Source organism: Amborella trichopoda, chromosome 13 (assembly GCF_054954075.1).
Source record: "Amborella trichopoda isolate Santa Cruz 75 chromosome 13, AtrichopodaSantaCruz75HAP2 v2.0, whole genome shotgun sequence".
NCBI lineage: Eukaryota > Viridiplantae > Streptophyta > Magnoliopsida > Amborellales > Amborellaceae > Amborella > Amborella trichopoda.
Genome location: NC_142348.1, coordinates 38,486,990 through 38,500,258, shown reverse-complemented (window position 1 = coordinate 38,500,258; position 13,269 = coordinate 38,486,990). Strand labels below are relative to the sequence as shown.

The 13,269-nt window shown below is 34.0% G+C and overlaps 1 pseudogene across 1 annotated transcript in view; it reads left to right on the top strand.

Moving 5' to 3' along the window:
* LOC18446397 (uncharacterized) overlaps positions 1-13,269 on the top strand; it is a 54,761-nt pseudogene that overhangs the window by 10,605 nt on the left and 30,887 nt on the right. Inside the window, exon 7 of the transcript XR_016048180.1 lies at positions 2,305-2,475. The product of XR_016048180.1 is annotated as an uncharacterized LOC18446397 (transcript). The remainder of the gene's footprint in view (positions 1-2,304; positions 2,476-13,269) is intronic.

Genomic DNA, 13,269 nt, shown 5'->3' with positions numbered 1-13,269 from the left:
TGAAAATAGTGAGAAATGATATGGGGACCTATAGCCTCACTGATGGTATGACATTTGATAGAGTAAAATTGTGGATAAGGATTCATGTAGCTTATCCCAAATAGATTGGGCAAAACTATGATGGTGTTGATGATGATGACCCTAACTAACTAGTGTAAGAGACTCTTTTCTCTAGGAACAATTTAACATTTGTTTCTCAAAGACGTATACTTGGAATAGAATAATTTACTTATAGTGTTTGATTCCAAAAAAAAATCAATGAAGATCCTCAAATATGTATAGAAGCATTTTTTTGGACCACAATAGAAAAACTTACACATGCAGATGTAGTTGTATTTACCTTTCTTACCAAGGCTGTCCATTACAATTCATGAATATTTAAATTAGTTTGAGGAGCATTTAAGTGGTTCACTTCACAAGTTAAGAGACTAAATTTTATATGTAACAATTTAACATGTATTTCTCAATGGCGTGCATCTAGAATAGCATAATCCATTTCCAAAGTTTGATGCCCTGAAACTCATTAAAGGCCTTCAAACACATGCAGAGGACAATGGCAAACTGTGCAAGAAACACTTGCACACGCATGCATGGTTTAGTCTATCTCCTCTATTTTAACTTTACTAAGCCATGCAAATGTGTACCAATTCATCAGCCCAAAAACTCCCAAAAAGAATAGATCTACAGGGATTTGTTTGAACCCAAAGTTTGTAAACCATATATGTTCATCCCAATGAAAACTAATAAAAATATGAAAAAGACCCAGAAAATGCATTGAATATAGGACATCCATTTTAGGGCAAAATGTTTTTAAAACAAGGCCTTCAGGGGAATTCTTTGACCCTGAATTTAGGTCTCCTCATCATAACAAGTAGAATCTTTTAAGATTAAAAAAAATATGTTTTCTTAAATGCTTTTATTTAAAATGGATGGCAGAACTTTCGCTAATTTTCTCTTCTAATGCAATTAACTTTGTAGGTTCTTTTTTTCTTTTCAAGATTATTCATTAGATTCAAGAGTATTTATGTGCAAGATTTGAGAGTCGACAAATCCCCATATATTAGAGGTTTTAGCCATAAGCTAATATGTAGAGATTAGCTCAAGTAGCCATGAACTAATATGTAGAGATTAGCTCAAGGATGTATACAAGTATTCATCTCTCTCTCTATCTCTCTCTCTCTCTCTCTCTCTCTCTCTCTCTTTTTCTCTCTCTCATGCACATTGTTTAATCTATTGTACTCAACTCATGTACACCCAAAATTTGGATATTGGAGTATGTGACTTAAAATGATAAATTTCTCCAAGTATGTGAGAAGGTTAGCAGGGCTTTCTATGGCTAAATTGAACCTTGGATCTATAAAATAAAAACATTGAATTTTTTTTTTTTAAAAATATAAAATTAGTCCCTATGAAAACTTATTGGAAATTTATAAACAATGTCTTTCACATTCATAAATGGACTAATTCAAGAACTAGACCTAGTCATGAATAACTACTACATCTAAATCGGTCCTCAGATTGCAATTGTTCTTCTTTTTAATACTTTGCTCAATTCAAATAGCTTTATTAGGCTAGTAGTTGCATATGGTCTCCACCTTGAAAGTTCGCAACAAAGTTTGGGGCATTTCATCTGGTGTGCTATACACAAACAAAACTTTGCTGTAGATTGGATAGTTTAGTAAAAATTACATTTGCTTGAAAATATGCTAAAAGATTCATGAAATTGTGTAGGGCCTTACATCATTTTATCAACTTTTTACTTCTGATGTGTGATAAGAAATGCAGTCGTATAGTTTTGCATTGATGTTCCATATGTGAGATGTGTTACATGTGTTTGTGCTTGTGTATGTGTCCGTACACGCGTATACTGTTCTATGGTAATTGAATCAATAATTTTGAAGAAAAATACATTACATGATCAAGGATCCCACTAAGAAATCAAATACTTATATGAAGATAGGTGGCATATGAACTACCTTTTATGACTTCCAAGTTTTCCATCTTCAATGGAAATAATGGCTCAAATCAATAGGAAATATGTCCATGTATACAAAATTGTGTACATCCATAGATTTGGACATGGGTCAGTAGTTACTTTTAGAAAATGAGTATTTGTATTACAAAGTGTGTAGTGACAATTTTTGAGAAGATGGGTGATGTTTAGGAGATTTTAAGTTATGACAAATTTTGAGAAGATGGGTGATGTTTAGGAGATTTTAAGTTATGAAGAATTTTGAGAAGATGGCTTGATTTTTAGGACATTTTAAGATATATTTTTCCCTTAAACTTGCATGTGTATTGTAGGTTGATGACAAGTACCAATATTCATGTGACAACAAGGACATTGGGCCACATGGTTGGATATGCACTGATCCTTTGGTGGGCTTTTGGGAGATAACTCCAACAAACGAATTCAGAATCGGAGGACCACTCAAACAAAGCCTCACTTCCCATGTGGGTCCCACCACGCTAGCTGTATGTCTAATCCATTACTTCTCATTACATTGATTACTCTCTTTTTCATGCCACATTTGTGGTGTTATTTATAAGTAAATGAAATTTTTATGTTCTTTTTCTTTGGCCTCTATTGTGATTAGATATGTCATCCATGCTAGCCTATTTTGTTTTACATCTTCAGCTTTTATTTGTGAAATAATTATAGTATATATACATAATTTGGGTTATGCTTTCCATTTCTTTTTCTTTTATCATTGATGAGAGAGAAGGGTCATGCTAAGGAATTGTGTTAATTATTTAGATCAGTGTTACATGGATACTGACAATTGCTTCTATATTTAGTATGCATCAAAGCGCCTAGTAAGCTAAAAGGCCATTTCTTTCGACACACTCATACAACCAATATTTTGAATAATATAAGTGGTATATAATATAAGTTCATGTAATTATGCATCAAATTCAAAATATCATGGTGGTAGAGTTGTAGTTAGCAAAAGTGATAGGCTTATTGTATGAAAGTAAAGCCTCAAACCAAAACCTTACGGATAAATATCGTTGCAGTGCTAGAAACCTTTATGTTGTTACTAAAATCTATTTTCTCTCCCAATTATGAAATTCAAAGCTCTAAAAATGGTACGGATTAGATGGATCTATAAAAATAGACAGATCAAATAATATTTAAAAGGTACACTACTTTAGGGCATGAAATCCATGTTTTTCAGAATTGTAAATATCACGATCAAGATGATCAATTTTGGTACTTCTGGTGACAAAACTACATTTTTTGATGGTGTCTTGAGGTGTAGTTTACCTTTTATTTGTAAAGCCTAGGCCTTATATAAACACACACTTTTTCTATGTTGAAAGTGGAATTGGATTGTTGCCTTCATGGGCATCACATAAGAATCCGTCGCTCCCTTCTAATTTTTAATTTCTCTCGTAATATTAGGAAATATGATGCATAAGTAAATGTGTCACATAGACTTGAACCTCTACATAGTATCATATAGTTTAGGAGAAGTGAAATACATATCGAATTATGCTTTATAAGTGAGTCTCCCATGTAGCACACATAAGTAAGTCTCCGACACAACACATTTCTTTTCCAAGAATTATACAATTTCCAAAGCTTGTGCCCTATGCTAAAGTCCTAGATTTTGCTCTATAGAAACTAAATTCTCATATAGGTGAATCTATGAATGACGCCTTGCAATTTAACTTCCTAGCATAGGCATTATGTCATGCAGCCAAATGGATTCATCAAGAGCTTAGCTCAACCCTACAATTCATTATAGTCTATACTATCTACAACTAGGGATGGGGTAGAAATATATAAATTTTTAGGTGCTACATTGCATCAAAAATGCTTGTTTTAGCGTTTAAACTTAGTACTTCTGATCTCTTTATCCATTAAGTAAGGTTCCATCAATTTGTAGCATATCATGAGTGGGTTTTAAGGTCAACCTTTTAGTAGCCTTCCATGCTTAGCCACTTGCAAGGTCTTTAGTTAATTTATCCACCAAGTTCTGATTAGAGCTTATATGGAACACTAAACTTAGTCCAACTTCAAGTAAGAGGCTCAATTAACAGTACCTCAAGTGATTACATGTTAATTTTCCACTGCACATATTACTGTCAGTTTAGTATATTCTGGCTTTACAATCAAATTGTATTGAGACTCATTACGTGAGACCTTCAACAGGCAATACATTTACTAAAATAGTTCAATGGCCTTTATTAATGACTTGCAAGGCTATTAACTCTTATTCATATTGGATTTGGACATACAAGTTTCCTTCTTGGAACCCCAAGTAGTGAAACCCCATCATAAATGAAGATTCTTCCAGTGGTAGGCATGAATTCTTGAAAATCCTATATCCAATTTGCCTTATTATATTGTTCCAATACAGTGGGTTCACCCACGTTGTGTAGGGTATTGTCCATATTTCCTTTAATTTATCTTATAACCCTATAGACTGCAATTCAATGCTCTTGACCTAGAATGAAATAACATCTATTACTCTTGTATGGTTTAACCAGGAAACATTAGTTCACTACTTTTTTCTAAGTTTATTATGAGGACCACATGGGTTGTAGCTAACTTACATTAAAATCGGTTAAATCTTTTGAGCACTTTCGTTATAGAGTGGAGACTAGGTTAATACATAACAAATTGGCACCTTACTACCAACATCCGAAGACTTGCATAAGCTTTTCCATAGGCAATAATATTTTAATGTCCACAATGCATACCATATTACTACGCAATATGAGCATATCATTTCCATATAGAAAACATATCCCCACAACATTATAAATTCTAGTGTATATACATGTAGCACTAATCTAACAACAATGTGATATAATTACATTATCAAGTTTTTCATGTCAATATTTAAGTGTCTTATTTTTTTTGCAAACCTTATAGGGTTCCACAAGTTTATATACCTTCATTCTTCTCCTTTTATGACAAATTCCTTAGGTGTTGTTCTTTATGAACTTATTCATCTAGTTCAACATGGAAAAAACAAATTCCTAACTTCCATGCAGTAAATTCCAAGTAGGTAAATTGAAGTTAGTACAATGAGTACTAGAATGGCAGCTATTTCAGCAAATGATGCCTATGTGTAGAAAAAATACGCCTTTTTTTAAGAGCATCCACTTTTATTTTCCCTTTAAAAGTTCATTTACGTTCGAAGGGTTTAGTAACTCGAAAGTCTCCAAGTATTATCTACCAATAAAAAATAAATCACATCATTGACCATCTCCTTCCCATGTAAATATATGGCTACTTACAAACTCATAGGATCTTCTTGTAAGAGATAAATCCACAAGTCAATTCCATAATCGATGGTTGCTTGACTCTCCTATTTCTCTAAGGTTTCAAGTCTTATGGTCTCATGCTTATCAAGTTTATATTAATCATGTTGCTTTTCATATTCTTTATCATGGTCACCAGAAACTTGCGTACTCTTTATGATTACATTTGGAGTGTATGCCTAGAAAATGTTGGCTTTGTTTTCTTCAGTATATCCTAAGGGTCTCATGATTATCAAGTTTATATTTATCATGTTGCTCTTCATATTCTTTATAATGGTCACCCGAAGGATGCATACTTTCTATGATTACATTTGAGTGTATGCCTAGATAATGTTGGCTTTGTTTTGTTCAGTATATCCCACAAATATACATTTAATAAGTTTGGAACTATATTTAGCTTCATCAGATTAGAGAGCCTTTCTATGCCTACAAAAAGTATACCGTTAAGATTTAAAGTCCTCTTATACAGTTTTTAGAATAATTGAACTTCAGTTTGCTAGGACTGGCTGTGGTGTCAGTAATTTGAGTAGCTTCAATGGAGTTAATGATTGACTAGAGCTGAGAGTTTCATTGCTGGTAGGAAAACAAGATTTGGTCAACGCATACTTAACCATTAGGTTTCTCAACATAAAGGAAAGCTTATGCCGCCATCTTCTAACATTAAGACCATCAAAACAACCATCTGTTACAAATCTTGGCCCATCATTTTATACAAATTATTGGGATCCATCTCGTATTTCAATTAAGTACTTTGAAATTGTTAGTTTTGAGCTCTCCTAAAGTTAGTAGGGCGCCAAATCTGTTGTGTGCGGAAGCTCTAAACCCGACAGGTTGATTTTTGACAAATAAAGTACGATAAAAAAAATTGACAAAAAAACAAGCAACAAAAATAAACCAGAAAATAAATAACGGAAAAAAGAAAACCAGAATTTATATAGTTCGTTACAATTGTGACTACATCCACAGGCGAAGACTATTGATGTTTTTCACAAAATCAAAGAAAGAAAATTACAAGGCAACTTATTTGAGAACCGCAGACTCAATCTCTCATAAAGTCTTATTCTCTACAAGTTTTTCTCTTTGCAAAACCCCCAAAAGTTTCCTTCTATTTTTCTCTATGCACTTTCTCTATCTACAAGAGAGGACAAACCTAAAAGTGCATCTATGTATGGCTTACTTTTCCACACATGCTTTCTCTGTCTAGAAAAACATATTTATATAGAGAGAATAAAGCCTAAAAAACAAGTACATTGAACTAATCTCAACTTTCTTCACTTTATAAACAAGGAACTTTATCCCTATCCATGTGGACCAAAGGCTCTATCCTAATCCAACTAAGACTTATCCATAAACTTAGATCCTAAATAATAGGATCTACCCAAATAAATAGAAATCCTAAATTAGAGAAAACCGATCCCTTAAATTTAGGGATTTAAGAATTCAAGATAATATCAACATATCTCCTCCTTAGCTTGAATTCTAAAAAAAATTCTCATCGACCGTCTTCTCTACAAGCGCCTCCATAGGCGTTCACTTGAGCAACACATTAGTCAAGTCCAAGCATAGCTTGAACTTCTGTAATGGAACCGGCTTTGTCAAAATATTTACAACATTCTTCTTGGTGTCGATCTTCAATAACAAGATATCATCTTTAGCTATGATCTCACAAATAAAATGGTATCTGACATCTATATGCTTCGTCCTTGCTTAATATACCTGGTTCTTCACTAAATGTATTGCACTCTGATTGTCACAATAAATAACAGTCCCATCATGTCATAAGCCCAAATCACGTACAAGCCCTTTTAGCCAAATGACTTCTTTCACTGCCTCGGTAACAACCATGTATTCTGCTTCAGTCGTAAATAATGCAACAACGATTTGTAGTATCGACCTCCAACTGATTGGAGCTCCTGCAAGTTTAAGCACATAACCTGTAGTAGATCTCTCACAGTCCAAATCACATGCAAAGACAATATCAACATAACCAATAACCTTGTCACCAAAATTGCTATCTTTATCAAACATCAGATCCACATCCAATACCCTTTAGGTAACACAAAATCCATTTTACCACATGCCAATGCTACTTTCCTAGATTAGCTATTTATTTGCTAACAACACTAACGACATGAGAAATATCTAGACGAGTGCAAATCATTGCATACATAAGACTTCCAACTGCACTCGCATAGGGAACACGTGACATGTATTCCTCTTCAACGTCTGAACTTGGAGATAATGCTATCGACAATCTAAAATGTGCAACAAGAGGAGTACCCACAAGCTTTGAATTTTTCATCCTAAATCTAGTGAGGACCTTCTCAATGTACTCCTTCTGAGATAGCCACATTTTACGTAACTTTTGATCTCTATGGATCTCCATACCCAAAATTTTCTTTGCTGAACTTAAATCTTTCATTTCAGATTCTCTAGCAAGCTGAGTCTTCAATTTACTGATTTCTAAATAATTATTTGCAGCAATAAGCTTATCGTCCACATAAAGCAATAAATAGATGAACGAACCATCAGTAAATTTCTTAAAATAGATACAATTGTCATACTTACTTCTGACATACCTGTGTCCAATCATGAATGTATCAAAACGTTTGTACCACTGCCTAGGAGACTGCTTTAGGCCGTATAACGACTTCTTTAACCTGCAAATATGGTCCTCCTTTCCTTTAACAACAAATCCTTCTAGCTGAGTCATATAAATATGTTCTTCTAACTGTCCATGAAGGATTGCAGTCTTAGCATCAAGCTGCTCTAACTCCAAATCAAACAATGCAACCATAGTTACTAAACCTGAATAGAAGTGTGCTTCACAACAGGAGAGAAAATCTCATTATAGTCAACATCTTCTTTTTACGCATAGCCTTTTGCAATCAAATGTACCTTATATCGATCACCGCCAGTCTCAGGTGACCCATATTTCTTCTTATTAACACATTTACAACCAATGGCTCTCTTGCCTTTAAGTAACTTCACGAGATCTCAAGTACGATTCTTTTGAAGATATTTCATTTTTTCATCCATGGCTTCACTCCACCTGCTACTATCATTATCCTGTGTAGCTTCCTTAAAAGTGGATGGCTCTTGGCTTTGGCAGTCAATGCATAAGCCACCATGTCCTCAAAATCGTACCACACAACTGGTTCTTTTATTCTCTTTCCCTTTCCAAACCGAGGCTCTTCCTCAAGTGGAGTAGATTCAACGACCTCCTCATGGTCAACATCTTCCTCTACTCTCTCACAGGGAATTTTGACATAATTTGGAGTATTTTCTGGAGTTGTCAACTCCACCTCAACTACATAACTACTGCTGCAATTTTCCTTTTGTGCACCATTTTGAATGTGCTTTAACATGGCAGATTTATCAAACTTAACATCACAACTGACAATAAACTTAGGCCACTTAGGATCTGGGCACCACATTCTATAGCCCTTAACCCCATATGTATAGCTAAGAAAAATACACTTCTTTGACCTTGAACTTAACTTATCATCCTTCACATGAATATAAGTAAGACAACAAAAATTCTTAAATGAAAATAAACGACAAGTTTACCGGACTATACCTCTTCTGGTGTTTTGTAATCAATTGATGTAGATGGTGGCCTATTGACGAGGTAACATGCCATATTGACCGCCTCAGCCTAAAAGTCCTTTGACAAACCAGCATTACTCAACATGTTGCGAGCTTTCTATAGAAGTGTCATATTCATGCGCTCAGCAATTCCATTCTGTTGCGGCGTCTTCGGCTTAGTGAAGTGACAAACAATTCATTCGCTCTTGCAAAAATTCACAAACTCTGCTGAAGTATACTCTCCATCATTATGAGTCCTCAAGCACTTGATCTTCTTTCCAGTCTGTCTTTCGACCATAGCTTTCCACTGCTTGAATATGTTAAATACATCTGCCTTTTCTTTCAATGTGTAAATCCACACCTTCTTTGAGAAATCATCTATGAAGGAAACGAAGTATAGCGATCTACCTTTTGAGACAACCGATGCAAGACCCCAAACATATGAATGAATATAGTCAAGAATACCTTTTGTAGTATGTTCTGACATGCGAAACTACACCCTACCATAAATACAGTGCTCACAAAAGTCCAACTTGCACTTCGTCACGCCATTGATCAATTGACATTTGCTAAGTTTCACTAAACCTTTCTCACCCATGTGGCCCAATCGCATATGCCACAACTGAGTCAAGTCAGAATCACCATCATCAGATATGAAAATTGCTGCTCTATCTGTGACAATATTCCCAAGCAGCACATATAAATTCGGTCTAATCGTCTTGCCTTTATCATAACCAGAGCACCCTTAAGAATCTTTAGAACTCCACCTTCTCCAACAAATTTGCAACCATTAAAGTCTAAGGTACCCCGATAAATAAGATTTTTCGTCAAATTTGGAACGTGTCTAACATCAGTGAAGGTTCTAACAACTTCATCATACATCTTGATAGCAATTGTCCCAACACTAATGGTCTTGCAAGCTGCATCATTCCCCATCAAAACTGATCCACCATCAATGCTCTTATATGTGTTGAACCAATCTCGATGATGACACATATGATAGGAACATCCTGACTCAAGAACCCACAAATATTTATAGTTGTCATAATTTGTCGAGACCGACAACATATTATCTATTCCACTTACCGAGCTTCCATCAACTATATTAGTTGCTTCCGAAGTTCGACTTTCTTTCTCTTTGAGTTTCCAACAATCATTCGTAACATGCCCTTTTTCCTTTCAGTAATAGCAATAAATATTACTTTTTCTTTATCTGGATTTGGATCTAGACCAACTATTTTTCATGTCTCTTTTTACTTCTCTCAACAGATCTCCCTCTAGCCACTAAACCATCTGCAAGTGGCTCAGCATTATTCTGTCTCTTTCTCTAATCGTTAGAGAGAAGAGTCGAAGTCACATCCTCTATCTCTATGGTATCTTTTCCATAGAGCAATGTTGTGATTAGATGCTCATATGAATGAGGTAGTGAGGATAACAAAATTATAGCCTTATCCTTGTCATCCATTTTAATACCAATATTCAATAATTCACAAATAATTTTATTAAAATAATTCAGGTGTTCATGGATATCTGTACCTTCATTCATACGCAGGGTGTACAGTTCTTAAAAAACAATCGGTTTGTGAGGGATTTCGTCATATACAAACTCTCAAGCTTCGACCAAAGATTTGATGCCAAATCCTCATTGATGATATTAAATAACACTTCACTCGATATGCACAATCGAATAATGCTCATAGGCCTAATATCTACTTCTTCCCAGTCCTCATTAGACATGGATTTTGGTTTCTTCGACTTTCCTTTCAAAGCTTTATGTAAACCTTGTTGCACTAGCAAATCCTGAACATTGAGTTGCCAAATTCCGACATTATTTTTGCCATCAAGTTTCTTTACCTCGAATTTTGCATTCGAAACTTTTACCGCCATATCGACAATCCCAACCTTGCTCTAATACCAATTGTTGTGTGTGAAAGCTCTAAACCCGATGGTTTGATTTTTGGCAAATAAAGTACGAGAAAAGAATCGACAAAAAACAACCAACATGCAACAAAAATAAAGCAGGAATTAAACAACAGAAAAAAAAAACACCAAGATTTACTTGATTCGTTACAATTGTAACTACATCCACGGGCGAAAGCGATCAATACTTTTCACTAAATCAAAGAAAGAAAATTACAAGGCAACTTACTTGAGAACTGGAGACTCAGTCTCCCACATAGCCTTCTTCTCTACAATTTTCTCTCTCTACAAAACCCCCTAAATTTTCCTTCTTTTTTTCTCTATGCACTTTCTTTCTCTACAAGTGAGGACAAACCCAAAAGTGCACCTATGTGTGGCCAACTTTTCTACACATGCTTTCTCTCTCTAGAAAAACATCTTTATATAGAGAGAATAAAGCCCCCAAAAATAAGTACTCAAACAAATCTCAACTTTCCTAACTTTATCAACAATAAACTTTATCCCTATCCATGTGGACCTAAAGCTCTATCCTAATCCAAGTAGAACTTATCCATAATCTTGGATAGTAAATAATAGGCTCTACCCAAATAAATAGGAAATCTAAAGTAGAGAAAACCAATCCCTTAAAATTAGGGATTCAAGAATTCATGATAAATATCAACAAAATCTACTTTGCCTGGTTCCAATTTTTGCTCAAGAATTCAAACTTTGAGATCTATACTTAGTTTTGTATTTTTGTAATACTAAAATAAAAAACCTCGAAATAAATTCAAATACAAGTACTGGGTCCAAACACCAAAGTGAGATATTGATCTAAAATTCTAACCAAAGTTTAACATAAAACAAACTTGAGCTCACCTCAGGATCTGACTGAAGCTCTATTTAAATTTAAACATCGATGCACAAGATAGTCTCATTTTACTTGAAGTATTGAATACCTCTGACTTGATAATAGAAACATACTACACTCAAATTTAGTTGAACATACTGCCATGTCGCATCCAGCTGAGTTGCACCATTAGAAAACCCTCAAAATTCACATCTTATATTTTGAAATTGTTTTCAAAATACTCAGTGATTTTCATAAAGAATCAATTTGAAACAAAATTCATTGAAACTTAATGAAGTTTATAACGAGAAAATGTGGATTAATAATTTTGACACTACAAATTTCATAGTGATCTTTGTGAATTTCCAAGGAGAGAGAAAATAGGGAACATTTCATTGAAAAAAAATGCAGAAAACAAATAGATATGCAAAAGTTTTCTATAAGTCATGTATTCCTGAAAATTAAGGAAGGGAAACATAAAATAGATGGTGCGAAAAAAATAAAATAAAACATATTTTTAAGTCAAGAAATTATCATCTTTTTAAAACTTTTAAGGTCATCATGGCCTTTTTATTATGGATCTCTAAAACTTTGGAACATGAATTTATCTTTAACGTGGAATTTAGATGGGTGAGGCATATGAACATATGAGTCTAACTGACAATTATAAATCGGTTGGCCTCCTTGTTGGGTTTATGTGGCTTTTAAAAGCCTTGGAGTGCCACATGATTGTTGATTCAATTCCTAAACCATATGGATCCATTTTCTATTACATTAATTTCATTGTGTTTGTTTTATGATAATAATTATTTTAGAATTATTATTTGAATTTTTATGAGCCTTTGGATATTTTATTTATAGTTTTTGGATTTATATATTAAAGATATTGAATTTATAATGTTTTAATATTCATTAAAAATTATTTTATTAATTTTAAATGCATTAAAAAATAATCATAGGGATCCATTGAGCACATGGGCTCACCATGTTTCTAGAAGGTGGGGCCCATATGTGCCTCCCATGGGTGGCACGCCCCACCTCTTACTACTTTCTATTTTATGGAAAGTTTTGTTTTGTGGTCCATGTAACCTTATGTTTTGGTAACTTTAAATTGTGATATGTAGTCAAATTATGGATTAATTATGTATTGACCATATATTGACTTACTATGGAAGTAGTTATTGACTTGATATATCTTTGATAGATTTTATAGAAAATATGTGTAGAGATGTGCTATTTTATGGAATGCACAATATTTAAATAAAATTAATTTAACTTATTTCCTATTGATGGGAAAATTGTTTGGGAAAAGGTGATAGGGGTTCATGCACATTCCGTAATATTGATGCCTCATCTATGAAATGGATGGCTCAAATCTCTCACCCCACAAGTCACCATTGATCGATGGTCCATGTTCAATATCACAAGAAGAGGTAAGCCAAGAAAGACTTTAAGAAACATTAATCTTGATCCAAGCCTATAAAAAGGGATTGTCTCTACCAAAAAATCTCTACACCATATCTCTTGTAGCTAATTCCATATTTCTCTCACATATCCCACTTAGAATTTTTCTGTCTCTTAAGAAAAGTTTATCTCTCTCCCACTTTGTGAAAAACCCTATGGGTTTAGGTTATGGAGTTCTTCTATATCCTATC